Source organism: Populus alba, chromosome 3, assembly GCF_005239225.2.
Source record: "Populus alba chromosome 3, ASM523922v2, whole genome shotgun sequence".
In the NCBI taxonomy this organism is placed as follows: domain Eukaryota; kingdom Viridiplantae; phylum Streptophyta; class Magnoliopsida; order Malpighiales; family Salicaceae; genus Populus; species Populus alba.
In genome coordinates this window covers 6,972,201-6,987,499 of record NC_133286.1, presented here as the reverse complement: position 1 = coordinate 6,987,499, position 15,299 = coordinate 6,972,201, and the positions used below count along the sequence as shown (strand labels likewise).

The 15,299-nt window shown below is 33.2% G+C and overlaps 1 pseudogene; it reads right to left on the bottom strand.

The window, feature by feature from the left end:
• Positions 1-2,827: 2,827 nt before the first annotated feature.
• Positions 2,828-3,338, bottom strand: LOC118031069 (uncharacterized; annotated as a pseudogene).
• Between the last annotated feature and the right edge of the window lie 11,961 nt (positions 3,339-15,299).

The window sequence follows — 15,299 nt, the reverse complement described above, 5'->3', positions numbered from 1 at the left end:
CAGCAAAATAAGTTTATTGATCTTAAAATTGATAATCTTACATGTCTGGTTATGCGCTTATTTATATTGACTCCAAACTAAAAATAAATCTTGATGGACTTATATGACGTCCACTTACAATTGACCCAAATAAGTAATAATAACCCAAAAACTAAAAAAAAAATGATAAAGATATATATAAAAAAAAACTGAAAATTATTATCCTATATATGCTAAAATCAGATTTGCCACCCTTAAGAAATTCCAAATAGACTAAGAAATCTGATCTGAAGGTAAAATTAATTCTGAAGTCTTCTTTTCCTGTTGTAACTAGGATGAATAAAGAATCTTAGTAAGAAAATGATTTTAAAACATTTATGAATTTTTGCCACTTAAAAACTATATTGCAACAAAAAAAATCCTTGTAGTATGAGATTCTTAAAACAAGTTGTTATTTTCTTATAGGAAAATGATTCTTGTCAAATAGGAAGTTCACAAGTCAAAAAGAAAAAAATAACAAAATTTGTGCAGCCTTTGGTGACCCATATTTCGATGCCTTCCTGAACTCTGATTGACCTCAAATTTTAACGTAGGATAGGAAATGTCAGGAGACTCCACATAAACTTTTAGTTCAATCCAACGATAAGATTGAGAATTATAATTATAGCCGTAAAACTAAATAGTTGCATATTTTACGTTAAAATTCAAATTGCCTAAATCATATCACAAAGGCTCTAATATCTTTTGATCGGACTCACCAACATCACCATCTGAAAGGGTATTTTCATTTAGGAACACGACTTGAAAAAAAAAATATTAGCAAAATAGAAGAATTTTTTTATTTTTATGAAATAACACTTAGATACATATTGCAATTGAAAAAAAAATACATTTAAAGTTATCAACTTTATCATTGCACCAGACTTTAATTTTTTGTTCACATATTTACTTGAGGTTTTTACTACTCCACTAGGGTTAAATTTGCTTGAGTTAATAATAGAGACAACTTTAATATACAAGGGTTTTTCCTTTTAAAACTTTAATATTTAAGCCCTTCATTCTTCAAACTTTCCTCCCCATTACTCAATCAGTGTTACAATGTCACCAGGTATTCCTATCAAGTAGGTGAAACAAAATAACATTTCGAGATGTGAGCATGAAAGCCTACAAATCAGAATTTCAACTACATAGTAGATACAGAAAATAGTAATTTCAAAAGAGAGTTGTTATATGACAGACTTCAGTCTTGAGAATTGACTGCAAATAGGAGCTTAGCATTCAAATCCATGGGCATTTAAGCAGATACAAACATTAAATCAACATAAACGGTTTCAATCCTTGTAGTCTAGACTCTAGAATACAAGTGCCTCATAATTTATGGGATTTGCTGAGAGCCTCCAGCCCATAAAGTAAACATACCACATAACGTGTTAAATGGAACCGTGCGAAGGAGAAAAAGGAAGCACTTCAATTAGCAATGCGCAACCCACCCTTGAGGGAAGGAAAAGGAAACACATTAGAATCTGCCAACAAAAACAACACATCATTTCACTGTTTTCTGCAACTCTGCCACAACACAAGAATTTATGAAGACAAATCATGCAAGGCGAATAATTGATATTAGATAGCATTCTATTCCCAAGTGACACTAACTAGAAAGCATATGGACAAGCATGGCTCCCAACTTGGTGAAAGGGGATTTCCGGCCCGAAGAAATCTCATCAGTATGGGTGCAACAAGATGTCCTTTCTACAGTAGATTTACTGAATCAACATTACACCTTCTCCTCCACTGTCATTGCTCCCGGTATTTTTGGTCTAGAGTAATTCAACAGTTCGGAGTTTCAACCAGAATCTCTTAAAGATTTCTACTGTCAATGGCTAAGCTACAACTCAGAGAGGTTAGTTTTCTCTGCAACCTTGTGGACTGGCAAAAAATAATCTAGAGTTCAATGGCGTGCAACCGAATTGATCATCTCCTTCTCAATCGGTTGTATAGAATTTCAATTTGGATTCAAGCCATACAAGAGAGTTTCACATATACACTGTATGCTTTGACTAAAGGATCATAAGGTATTAAATTGTGGACCAAACCTGCTAAGAAGCACATGTTACTATGGTCTGATTTTTAGCTTCAAGCCTTGTACTTAATCTTAGTTAGTCATAATCTACATGACTGACTTTCTTTTATTAACAATACTCCCTCTCATTTATCAAAAAAATAAAAAAAATTGATGAAAGAACATTGGTATTTGTCTTAAAGGTGCATGTTGTTGTAGTGATGTTCACAAAGCAGGAAAAACTGACACCCAAGACCGGCTTCAGTACATAATGTATCCTTGTTTAGCTTCCAGCTCAAATGGACTTAAAAAGACAAGGTTTGTTAACCGAATTCTGCATAGAACAAACGAGAATGTGGGTATGATAGATCAATAATTCAAGATTGAGTTCAGAGGTCCAAACATACAGTTTTTAAAACTTCATCAAAATTCAACAAACCCTTCAATAAACGACCTAGCAGCATTCTCCAGAAAAAGAAAAAGAAAAAGAAGGCCTAGCCAAAAATTCAAGCTAGTTTACCTGAATAAATTTAATCTACCTTTTAATATGTCAGATACAACTAGAACGAATAATTGCAGAACTCATTTGCTTGAACTTAAAATATTTAATCATGTACATAATATAAAATATGACTAATCCCATAATTTATAGTTTCTTTTCAATTTTCCTTGACGGGATATTAATATACCCGATTACAAATATTAAATTATAATTTAATACAGGCAGAAGTGAAAGGAATATCGATTAAACTAAAAAAACAAGAAAAACAATGTAAAGGAAAACCTTTTTCAAGAAGAAGAGTGTTTGCCCTCACACTGAGGACTCTCATCAAAAATTCTTGGAAGGATATTTAGCAGTAATCATCCCAACTTCAAAAACCAAATTGTCTCCACTAGAACTAATCCCCGTTATCGACCACCATTTAAAAAAAAGCCCAAACCCGGATCCCATCCAGTTCCGCAATCCGACCCTCAACAATCTTCCCACTTACCCTTTTGGAGTACGTGGCTAAGTAATTGTCAGGAGGGAGCGTGATCTTACACGGGCCCCAAGATCGACGGAGAATTCGCCAGAAGCCTGGTTGAAAGTGTAGTTTTTTACGGAGGAAGGGAGGAGCCCGATTGGGAAGCCGTAGTTTGTGAGCTCGGTGTGGGCGGCAGTTGGGGGTTTCTGTTTTTCTGATTGAGAGGTGAAGGTGATTAGTAGGAGGATGAGAGAGATGAGAAAGAAAAGCTTGGTCATTTATGATTTTTTCTTTATTTTTTAATCTTTTTGGATTGATTTTATATTTTTGAAGGTTTTGGGTGCTAGATCAGAGATTTTCTTTTCTTTTCCTGTTGGATTGGTGGTTACGAACTTAAGAGGGAGAAGATAAACGAAAAGGATGTCATCATGGATGATATTTGACCACGTAAACCGGTAACAACGCGTCACTTTTGGTGGTGTTTTGGTATTATAGTAATATTTGATTTTAAGATATTTTTTATTTTAATATTATTTTAATATTATTTTAAAATATATTAAAATAATATTTTATAATTTACTTTTTATTGTTAAAATGATTAAAAAAATTTCTTTTTAAAAAATTTCTTTTTGAAGAACTTGGCTAAGCTACAATACCAAATAAAACCTCCATCATAAAGCTTTGTCATTGTTAAACATGTGGCAGCTATCAACTCTAAGGTTTTTTTTTTTTTTTGTTATAATAAACCAATCAAAAGCTTTGATAAATGAAATTTTATAAAATCCTGAACAAACTTTAATAACAAGGATGAGGTGATGTGAACCTCATGATTACGTTATCACGCAACTAACAATTAAGATTGAGATTTGATCTCGGAAAGCCAAAAGAAATATGATACGAGTGTGACACAATGAAAACTTGTCCCAAGACACTAACATTATTGAAATAAAGTAGAATGACACCATGAAGCTAGTTAATCTTCAATAAGTTAGATTTAGTTCGTTTAACCAAAAAATACAATAATCTCTCTCATATGTTAAAAATGAAAAATTCAAAAGTGTTATTCATTAATGGTTGCCAAAATTTTGGCTTGAATGTGTTTAAATAGTTCAGAAAAATTAACTATAATGGATCCAAACTTGGGGACTGAATTGATCCATATACAAAAACTGGCCCAAAACCTTTACTAGTAATTCCAAGCCATGATCCAAACAAGTCTTGGATTCTAGCTGAAAACAAAGTACTCATCAAGCCCAAATAAGCTAACAAAATAAAAATAAAGACCATAAGTTCTAAGTCTTTATATGCCGTGAGACAAGAAAAAAAAAACATTATAGGTCCAATACAAAACTTATTTATAGCTTATAAAGCTACCCAATAATCCTAGGAACTAAAATAGCAGTTGTTGCCTTTTTGGTTTTTAAGTTAGAATAGAATTATGATCTCGGCTTTATATTTATCCTATTTTTGGAAGGAAAAGAATGTTGCCTTTGATGATCTTCTTTGTCATCTTTTGGTATCTTTCCAATTCAAGAAACACAATTAAGTTGTTGAATTACTCTCCTTGCACAATAAAGAGACTATGTCGGCCATGTGTTTCCTAAGTCAACTTGGATTCCTTTGTTTTCTTTGTTGTGTTTTCTCCTCACCTAACAAGGAAATAAAATAAAATAATAAATCGTGATATGTAAAGAAAATAATCATTGTTCCCACACATAATAGGAAATCCAATATTAGTGTCTTTTGGTTTTATTATTGTGTTTTGTTGTTTCTTATATTTGTTTAAGTGTGTTTCAGGTTTGTCAGTGTTCATTATTTCAGGTGATGTCTTCTATACTCTTTCTACCTTAAGACATTGAGGACAATGTCTCATTTTGGTTGGGGGGAAAAGGTAGTAGTTGATATTTAAAAAAAAAAAACCTGTGTTTTCTATTTCATAAACTATTTGTAAAACTATTGTTACTAGGATGACAGAGTAAAAGGAGTTCTTTTGTTAAAGTGACTCTTGAGACGCATCTTAGTAAACATTCTTAACAGGGTCTATCAGAATACTTCTTGAAATATTCAGGTTTACAAACTCTCGTATTGTTAGCACTTGATTCTGCTCATATGCTCATTTAACAAGTATTCTTAAAATCTTTATTTTCACACACATACTTTAACATATGATTGTGGGTTGCACATTGGATTATTACATTATTTATGTTCTTTTGTTAAAGGTAACAACTAAGGGAAAGAGATAGTACATAATTTGCAAAAAAAAAAAAAAAAAAAAAAGAAAAAAAATGATAATAAAAGGATATATAAGTTTGGTTTCGTAGCCTCGATAACCTAAGCAATTAAGCCCGAAGGGGTGTTTTAACACTTAATACCCTAAAGTCAACTGACTTGGGAGCTATTGGCCCAAAGCTTGTTACATGGGTTGAGGAGAAAAGCTTAAGGGAATCAAACATTGCACTATCTACGTATCAGTATCTCCAACCCGAGTTGCTAAGCTCGTAGGGGTGTCTTAACACCTAATGCCCTAAGACCAACTGGTCTGGGAGTCATTAGCCTAAAACTCATTACATAGGTTAAAGATACATTGTGTTTCAAGTTGTATGTGTATATAAATAAATAAATAAATAATAAAAAGAAAAAAAAAATAATCCCAACCTAAGGAAGTTAGCCTTAAACATTAGAACAAAAATTTGTTTTTCTTCCAAGTAAAGCCCCATAACTATATGTTGATATTTTAAGCACAAAAGAAAGGTTTAGTAATATCTTGTTTAAGAGGTATTGAGCAGATATATGAATTTAATGAGAGTTTGTTTATCTGGATATATTAAAGTAAGTTGAATGATGAATGCCTTATTTTGTGGAACTTGCAAATTGTTTTTCTATTTTAACGCTTTGATTACTAGGGACTAGTAATAAGCTGGTTGGGGGGTGTGATTAGTATTTAAAAGTGCATATTTATCAAGGTTTTATATCATTATTTTGCTCTTAAAGTATCAATAACTCCTTAACTAAAGCATGTTTTATAATAACAAGTCTAATATTATAAAATGCCTTAATATATGGTAAATGTTCATCTTAAATGCAGGCCTATCACATAAATCAAAGGATTGATTGATGAATTCAACTACTGAAATTTGTGAAGATAAAGAGAGGGTGAAACTTAGAAAAGAGATGTTGGTGCAGTCTAAACTGGAACACTGTTCGATAATTGGGTCATATCTCGAGTTCTAAATGTCCAAATGACCTCAAATTTTTACATAGATTCAGTAAGACATAGCCTACAACTTTCATGTTTCATCAAGATCTAAGAAGGCCATTTTCAAGTCCAAATTATAGCAACAATAGAGAAGTCTAAATCTATCCTCCAGCCCGAACACTGTTCAGTGTTTGGCCCATATCTGGACTTTTTGAAGTCCAAATGACCTCCATTTTTTTTTTCCTGGAAAGCTGAGTCAATTTCTTACCCTGTAGATTTTGTTGTCTTGGATACACAGCCTGTTGAAGCATGTAATTTAATTCCTGTCATTTTAGGACGTCCATTTCTTGCCACTTCTAATGCATTGATTAATTGTAGGAATGGACTGATGAAGCTATCATTTGGAAACATGACATTGGAGATGAATATTTTCAATATTTATAAACAACCTGAAGATGATAATGATTTATAGGAAGTGGACTTTATTGAAAAATTAGTCCATGATCAATTTTAAACCACTTCCAGTGAAACTGAGATTGATGAATCTGATGATTTGCAAATGGTCTACTTTCAGGAATCAAAGGCATGCAATTGGAGACCATAAATTGAAGAATTGCCACCACGATCAATTGAGGACATACCTTCAAGTGTTCAACCACCAAAACCTGAATTGAAGCCGTTACCATTTAATCTCAAATTCTCATTTTTGGGAGATAATGAAACTTTTCCGGTAATAATCTCTTCCCAACTTAATGCACATCAAGAAGGTAAGTTATTACAGACTCTGAAAAATGCATAAAAATGCATTAGGATGGACCATAGCTGACATAAAAGGAATTAGCCCTTTGATTTGCACACACAGGATTTATTTGGAGGAAAATGTTAAACCCTCTAGAGAAATACAACGAAGGCTTAATCCTAATATGAAAGAAGTTGTGAAAAATGAAGTCATTAAGCTTCTAGATAATGAAATCATTTGTCCTATTTCTGACAGCAAATGGGTAAGTCCTACACAAGTTGTACCCAAAAAGTCTGGAGTCACTGTGATAACAAATGAGAAAAATGAGTTAATTCCAACTAGGACTGTTACTGGTTGGCGCATGTGCATTGACTATAGAAAACTTAATTCTATGACTAGAAAAGATCATTTCCTTTTACCTTTCATGGATCAAATCCTAGAAAGAGTTGCAAGTCATGAATTTTATTGTTTCCTAGATGGCTATTCAAGTTACAATCAAATTGAAATTGCATTGGAAGATCAAGAGAAGACTACTTTCACATGTCCATCTGATACTTTTGCATATTGAAGGATGCCTTTTGGATTATGTAATGCAACAACCACATTTCAAAGATGCATGCTTAGCATATTCAGTGATATGGTTGAACGTTTTCTTGAAATTTTTATGGATGATTTTTCTGTTTTTGGTGATTCATTTGATGATTGTTTGACTAACTTAGAAAAGGTTTTGAGCAGGTGTGAAGAGAAGAATCTTGTACTGAATTGGGAAAAATGTCACTTTATGTAACAAACGGCATTATACTTGGTCACATTATTTCATCGAAAGGAATTGAGGTTGACAAATCTAAAATCAAGTTAATTGTCAACTTACCAACACCAAAATCTGTTAAAGATGTTTGATCATTCTTAGGACATGCTGGTTTTTACAGAAGGTTCATCAAAGATTTTAGTGTAATATCTAAGCCTTTGAGTAACATTCTAATAAAGGATAATATTTTTGAATGGACTGAACATTGTGAAGAAGCCTTTGTTAAACTTAAAAACTTGCTTACTTCTACTCCTGTCATTCAACCTCCTGATTGGTCATTACCTTTTGAAATAATGTGCGACGCTAGTGATTATGCCGTGGGTGCTGTCTTGGGACAACGAAAAGATAAGAAACCTTATGTGATTTACTATGCAAGTAAAACTTTAAATAGTGGTCAAATGAATTACACCACCACTGAAAAAGAATTACTTGCAGTAGTAGTTGCATGTGATAAATTCAGGTCTTATCTTGTTGGCTCACCTGTTGTTGTTTTTAGTGATCATGCAGCATTGAAATATCTTCTTTCTAAGAAAGATTATAAGGTAGATTGATGCCTTGGTTTGCTAATATTGTTAATTTTCTTATTTCAGGACAATTGCTAGCTTATTGGAGTACCCAAGACAAAAGAAAGTTCTTAAACGAAGTGAAGAATTTTTATTGGGATGACCCTTATTTTTTCAAATATTGTCCTGATCAAATATTTCAAAGATGCATTCCTGACAATGAGGTAAGTAGTGTCATTAAATTTTGTCATTCTGAGGCATGTGGGGGTCATTTCTCGTAAAAAAAACAACTGCCAAAATCTTACAAAGTGGATTTTACTGGCCCACCATGTTCAAGGACTCACATGCATTCTGCAAGACTTGTGAAAATTGTCAAAATTTTGGATCTATTTCAAAACGTCATATGATGCCTTCTTTGAACCTCGTCTCCAATTCTCTTTTGAAAATGGACACCACTCTTGAAAAGTTGAAAAGGTATTTTCCCGCTCTGCCTCCAAATGCGATTACAAAAATTTACCGTGCTAGGTGTGCAAAATTGAGGTTGTTAATGAATCATGGAATTCCTGAAGATATTCGTTGGCTAATTGAAGCAAAGGTCTGCTTATCAGGTGAGTCCTCCAATTCTTTCATTTCACACATGCCTGGAACAGGTAAAAGCACTTTTACAAAGAAACATCGTGCAAAACGACTGAAAGTCTGTCACAAATGTGCCAGATGGACTTGCAATGCAACATGTCGTTCTTTAGGAATGGTATCTATAGGTCACATCCTTATCAAATTGCCATGGACGACCCAGCAACAAATGGCTAGCTGACATTGGCGCAACGTCGCACAAAACCTCATCGTGATAGGTTTTAATGGAAAAAGGTACATGAACTTGCTTTGTCACCCGAATCTCCCCATTCTCATTGAGCCATCGCAAACTATAGGGCTTGGGGTGTGGAAGGGTAGTTAAACCCAATTTCTCCACCAAGGTAGTTGATGCAACATTAGTGCAACTTCCATTGTCAATGATCATCCCACACACCTTATCTCGAATCTGACATCGAGTATGAAAGATGTTCTCGCGTTGCTCATCACTAACGTCAATTTGTGCATTCAGAACTCGTTGAACAACCAACAAATCTCCTTTCACTGGTTTGAAATCCTCTTCTTGTTCAACCACTTGTACCTCATCTTCATCTTCAGTTTCAAACTTATCTCCATTAATCAGCTCTCCATGATCCCCATTTGGATCTTTGTCAACTTCTGTAATATCATTTCGTGGCACCCTAAGTGCTTGCCTCGGTTGGGGTTGCAAATTATTTCTTTGCATCCTTTGCATAAGGGTATTCAACTGTTCACGAATTCGAGTCATCTCATCCCGAATCTCAGCATGAGATCATTGTAAGCCCATAACCTGTGCCTGTTCCAAACTTAACCCTCTTGGTAAATCTTCTTTATCTCCAGCCATAGTTAAGTCTATCAACCTCAATTCCAGCAAACCTTTCTTCTTCTTCTTGTTTTTTTTTTTTTTTTTGGCTCCTTTCTTAGATCGCAACTGATGCTCTGATACCAGATGATGTGCCGTGAATGATTTGAAAATCAGCAACAATGATTCTAACGAAAATGGATGAAGGATGTGTCTCGTTGTGTTGTCTTTCTTTTGGTATTTAGGCTGGATTGTAGTAATTTAAGGTAAATAAGATGGAGGATAGACTAGAATGATACTTTGATAAGTCGATCTGGATGCCACAAAGATCAATCTAGGATTTCGACGCCACACTCTTTGTGATTGAAGAGTGATAAGTCAGGTAGGGTTCTTCACAAAAATGAATTTGGAAGAAAAACTCTTAATTCTCTGAATTAAGTTTCAAATTTTGGCCAAAAAGTGTTTATTACATATTCTAATACATATTTATCTTTGAAACATCCCTCCAAAGTTAGGTGAATTCAACATGACAGAAGTCAAGCCTAAAAACTAGACTTTTAATAAAGTAAGTAGACAAATTTAACTAACACATGTTTTTTTTTACATTTCTAAAAAATTTGGCAGCTTTGATGATTATTACTTCTGAATTTTTCAGTTTTAACGTGTGAGAGTGATTCTTACATTCTTCAGTTCTTGAACGAACTGAATCTGATTTATCAAAAATTAACTAGCTTCATGGCGTCATTCTACTCATTCCAATAATGTTGGTGCCTTGGGGCAGGTTTCCATTGTGTCACACTCATATGAGACCTATTTCGGCTTTCCGGGATCAGATCTCAATCTTGATTGTGGGTTGCGTAACCACGTGATCACGAGGTTCACATCATAAAGGTTGGCAACTTTATGTGTGATTTCATATTTCTTCATTAAAGACTTAAATGGCTTGTTGCAGAAAACGTGTTCCACCATCACTTATCATGGCTTGAGGGATTCCAAATTGACTTAAAATATTTTCTTTTAAAAACTTTATCATTGTTTTGTGATCATTGTTTCGACTTGGAATTGCCTCTATCCATTTTGAAACATAACCTATTGTGACTAATTTGTAAAAGAAACCAAATGATGGAGGAAATGGACCTATGAAATCTAATTTGTACAACCCCAATAATCAAATATTTCAATGACAATAATAGGATTTAAAGGCATCATGTGACGTTTTGAAATAGATCACAACTTTTGACAATCTTCACAAGTCTTACAGAATGCATGTGAGTCCTTGAACATGTTTATACTTAAAAGTGATTAATACTTAAAAGTGCATGTTTATCAAGGTTTTATATCATCATTTTGCACTTGAAGTATCAATAACTCCTTAACTAAAGCATGTTTTATAATAAAAAGTTTCATACTATAAGATACCTTAATTTATGGTAAATGCTCATCTTAAATGCAGGCCTATCACATAAACAAAAGGATTGATTGATGAGTTTAAGTATTGAAAGTGAAAGGACAAAGAGATGACCAAACTTAGAAAATAGATGCCGGTGCAGTCCAAACCGGAATATTGCTCAGTAATTGGATCATATCTGGAGTTCTAGATATTGATACTTCAAGTGCAAAATGATGATATAAAACCTTGATAAACATGCACTTTTAAGTATTAATCACTTTTAAGTATAAACATGTTCAAGGACTCACATGCATTCTGTAAGACTTGTGAAGATTGTCAAAAGTTGTGATCTATTTCAAAACGTCACATGATGCCTTTAAATCCTATTATTGTCATTGAAATATTTGATTATTGGGGTTGTACAAATTAGATTTCATAGGTCCATTTCCTCCATCATTTGGTTTCTTTTACAAATTAGTCACAATAGGTTATGTTTCAAAATGGATAGAGGCAATTCCAAGTCGAAACAATGATCACAAAACAATGATAAAGTTTTTAAAAGAAAATATTTTAAGTCAATTTGGAATCCCTCAAGCCATGATAAGTGATGGTGGAACACGTTTTCTGCAACAAGCCATTTAAGTCTTTAATGAAGAAATATGAAATCACACATAAAGTTGCCAACCTTTATGATGTGAACCTCGTGATCACGTGGTCACGCAACCCACAATCAAGATTGAAATAGGAGTGTGACACAATGGAAACCTGCCCCAAGGCACTAACACTATTGGAATGAGTAGAATGATACCAAGAAGCCAATTAATCTTTGATAAGTCAAATTCAGTTTGTTCAAGAACTAAAGAATGCAAGAATCACTCTCACACGTTAAAATTGAAAAATTTAGAATAATAATCATCAAAGCTGCCGAAATTTTGGCTTACATGAGTTTAAATAATTCTTGAAAAATTAACCCTAATGGACCCCTTATGTGGACTTATATGAGGTCCACTCAAAACTGGATTGAAACCCTAAACTGAAAAGCTCATAACCTGATCCAAACAAGCCTTGAACCCTAGCTTAAAACAAAGTTTTAATTAAGCCCAAACATTAAAGAAAATAATAAAAATAACTAATCTGTCATTAAATACCACCAGCCCTTCTTTCTTTCTGTAGCTAGGATGAATAAGGAATCCTTATAAGAAAAGGATTTTGAAACATTAATGAATCACCTCCGCACTTGTAGATTATATTGCAGCTCATTAAAGATCCTTGTGGAACTAGAAAATTCCCAAAACTAGTTGCCACTTCCTTATAGGAAAATAATCTTAACCAAATAGGAAGTCCACAAGGCAAATGGAAGTAAATAACAAAATTCATACAACCTCTGTTGACCAATATTGCGGTGCCTTCCTGAATTGCGATTGACCTGCATTTTTAACCCAAGGTAGTAAAACATATTTGGAGAGTCCACATAAAATATTAGCCCGATCAATGGTCGGATTGAGAATTATGATTGTTTTCGTAAACCTGGATTATTGCGCTTTTTACGCCAAAATCTGAATCTAACCTTACTTGGGTCGTATCATAGGGCTGAACCATATCACCAAGGCATCGCAGATATATAAAATAAAGATTCATCGGGAAAGTAGTCATTAATTGGTGTGATGTCAGATCTCGAATTAGTTATTAATCTTGACAAATGATCTACAACAACATTTTCGGTGCCTTTCTTGTCTTTGATTGTGATATCAAATTCTTAAAGTAACAAAATCCACTGCACCAGTCTAGCCTTAGAATCTTTCTTAGAGAGAAGATATTTCAATGCTATATGATCAGTAAAAACAACAACAGGTGAGCCAACAAGATAAGATTTGAACTTGTCACATGCAAATACTACTACAGGTAATTGTTTTTCAGTGGTAATGTAATTCATTTGAGTACTATTTAAAGTTTTATTTGCATTGTAAATCACATAAGGTTTCTTATCTTTTCTTTGTCCCAAGACAACACCCATGACATAATCACTAGTGTCCCACATTATTTCAAAAAGTAATGACCAATCAAGATGATACAATCTAGACAAGGTCAAATTCGGATTTTGACGTAAAATGTGCAACTATCTAGTTTACGGCAACAATCATAATTCTCAATCCTGCCATTAAATCGGGCTAAAAGTTTATGTGGAATCTCCTGATATGTTGTCCTACCTTGGGTTAAAAGATCATGTCAATCGGAGTTCAGCAAGGCATCCAAACACGGGTCAACAGAGGCTATACGAGTTTTGTTATTTACTTCCTTTTGACTTGTGGACTTCCTATTTGGCTAAGATTCTTTTCCTAAAAGGATGTGGTAGCTTATTTTGGAAATATCCTAATTCTACAAAGATCTTTAATGGGCTGCAACATAGTTTCCAAGTGTGGCAAGGATTCATAAATGTTTCAGAATTCTTTTCTTACAAGGATTCCTTATTCATCCTAACTACAAAAAGGAAAGAAGATTCTCCTAGCTTATATAGGACTTCTAAAGGGCAACAATTCTAATTCTATCATATTTAGGATATTAAATTTGGATTTATTTATTTTATTATTATTTTCTTCTTAGTTTAGGGCTTTTTTATATTATTTGGGTTTAATTGTAAGTGGTAATTATATAAGTCCACATAAGGGATCCATGAGGGTTTATTTTAAGTCTCGAGTCAGTATAAATAAAGGCATAACCCAGACATCTAAGTTAGATAATTCAGATTAATAAAACTTTTTGTTTGCTGCACTTTGTGTGTGTGTGTGTGTTGGTAAGATAATCTCCCTTCCATGGTTCTCTAAAAAACTGAAAAAGATAAGGATTTTTACCAAGTTAAGAGTTGGCCACCCACTCAACAATTAGTCATCAGATCAATAGTTAAAAATTTTAGCCTATAAAAGGAGGCATTTGCCATGCATTTAGGAGCTTTGTTGTTCAGATCAAGAACTTGTTCTTGCTCTCTCTCTCTTTATATTTTTTTGTAATTATTAAGTTTTGTTTTCATTAATATCTTGTTTGTGCTTTTCATTTCCTTTGCTTTACTTAGTTAACTTGTATCTTATTTATGTTCTTATTTTGTTTATTTATGTTTCTCTTCTTCATTATGTTTAGCTAAGTTTATTATGTTAAGGTGAAAAAGTTTCACTAATGGTGTAAGAATAAGTATGGTGTAAACTCAACATGGACCTTAATGTTTAATATTAACATGTCTTATCTTTTTGTCTTACTAATTCTTAATACCTTACTTGTTAAATGGTTAATCTAGATTTGTGTTGTATAACACTTGGTACAACAAATGCTTGGCACTCTCTTAGACCAACCATATGTTATTACCTACACCTATGCTATGAAAGGAACTTGATTTATTGTTAACATAAGTTAGCATAATGAATTCCTGACAATATTTAAAAGTTTGGTGTTACTTAAATAGGATAATTAATATGATCATGTTAACAATTTATAATGAACTATTAATGACAAATCATCCAATTAGAACCTCCTTTGTGTGTGGTTTCTAGTTGAATAATAAGAGTTTATACTATATTTGTTTAAAATACTATTAGTGGATTCTCTAACCTTGACACTTGTTTGTATCATTGTTTAATTCTCACATTGATCTTCCATCTCAAAATTCTCATCAATGTTTTCTTCTTCTTTACTACTTCTTCTACTACTACTACTACTAGTATTATTATGAGTATTATTATTATTATTACTATTAATATTATTGTTATCATTGTTATTTATAATTTATATAATTAACCTCCATGTGATTCGACCTTGGTCTTGCTGGGTTATTATTACTTCGACACTCTTACACTTAGGAGAAGACATCAATCTTTTGGTCGTGTCACGAAGCCCTCTTAAGAATGGAGAGATCAATGCAAGCATCTGATCGTGTTCCACCTAAAAGCTTCTCAAAATAGCTTACAATAATATGATGAATCCCCTTTGCATCAGAAATACAAGTGCCTCTATCATCATGGATTGTGATGTAACCATATTATTCGATAGTTTCACCCGCATTTAACTAGTGTTTTGCCTATGTTATTTATATAAAATGCCTTGATATTCTTTGTTTATGTTTTGAAGGCACTTTTGGATGAAAGATACAAAAAGGAGTAAATTGGAGGTAATTGGCAGATTTGACGTTCAGTCGATGTTTTGTGCAGAGCGTGAGTTCTAGAGATCGAAATGAAGTGATTCCAGTGGCATTAAAAATATAATA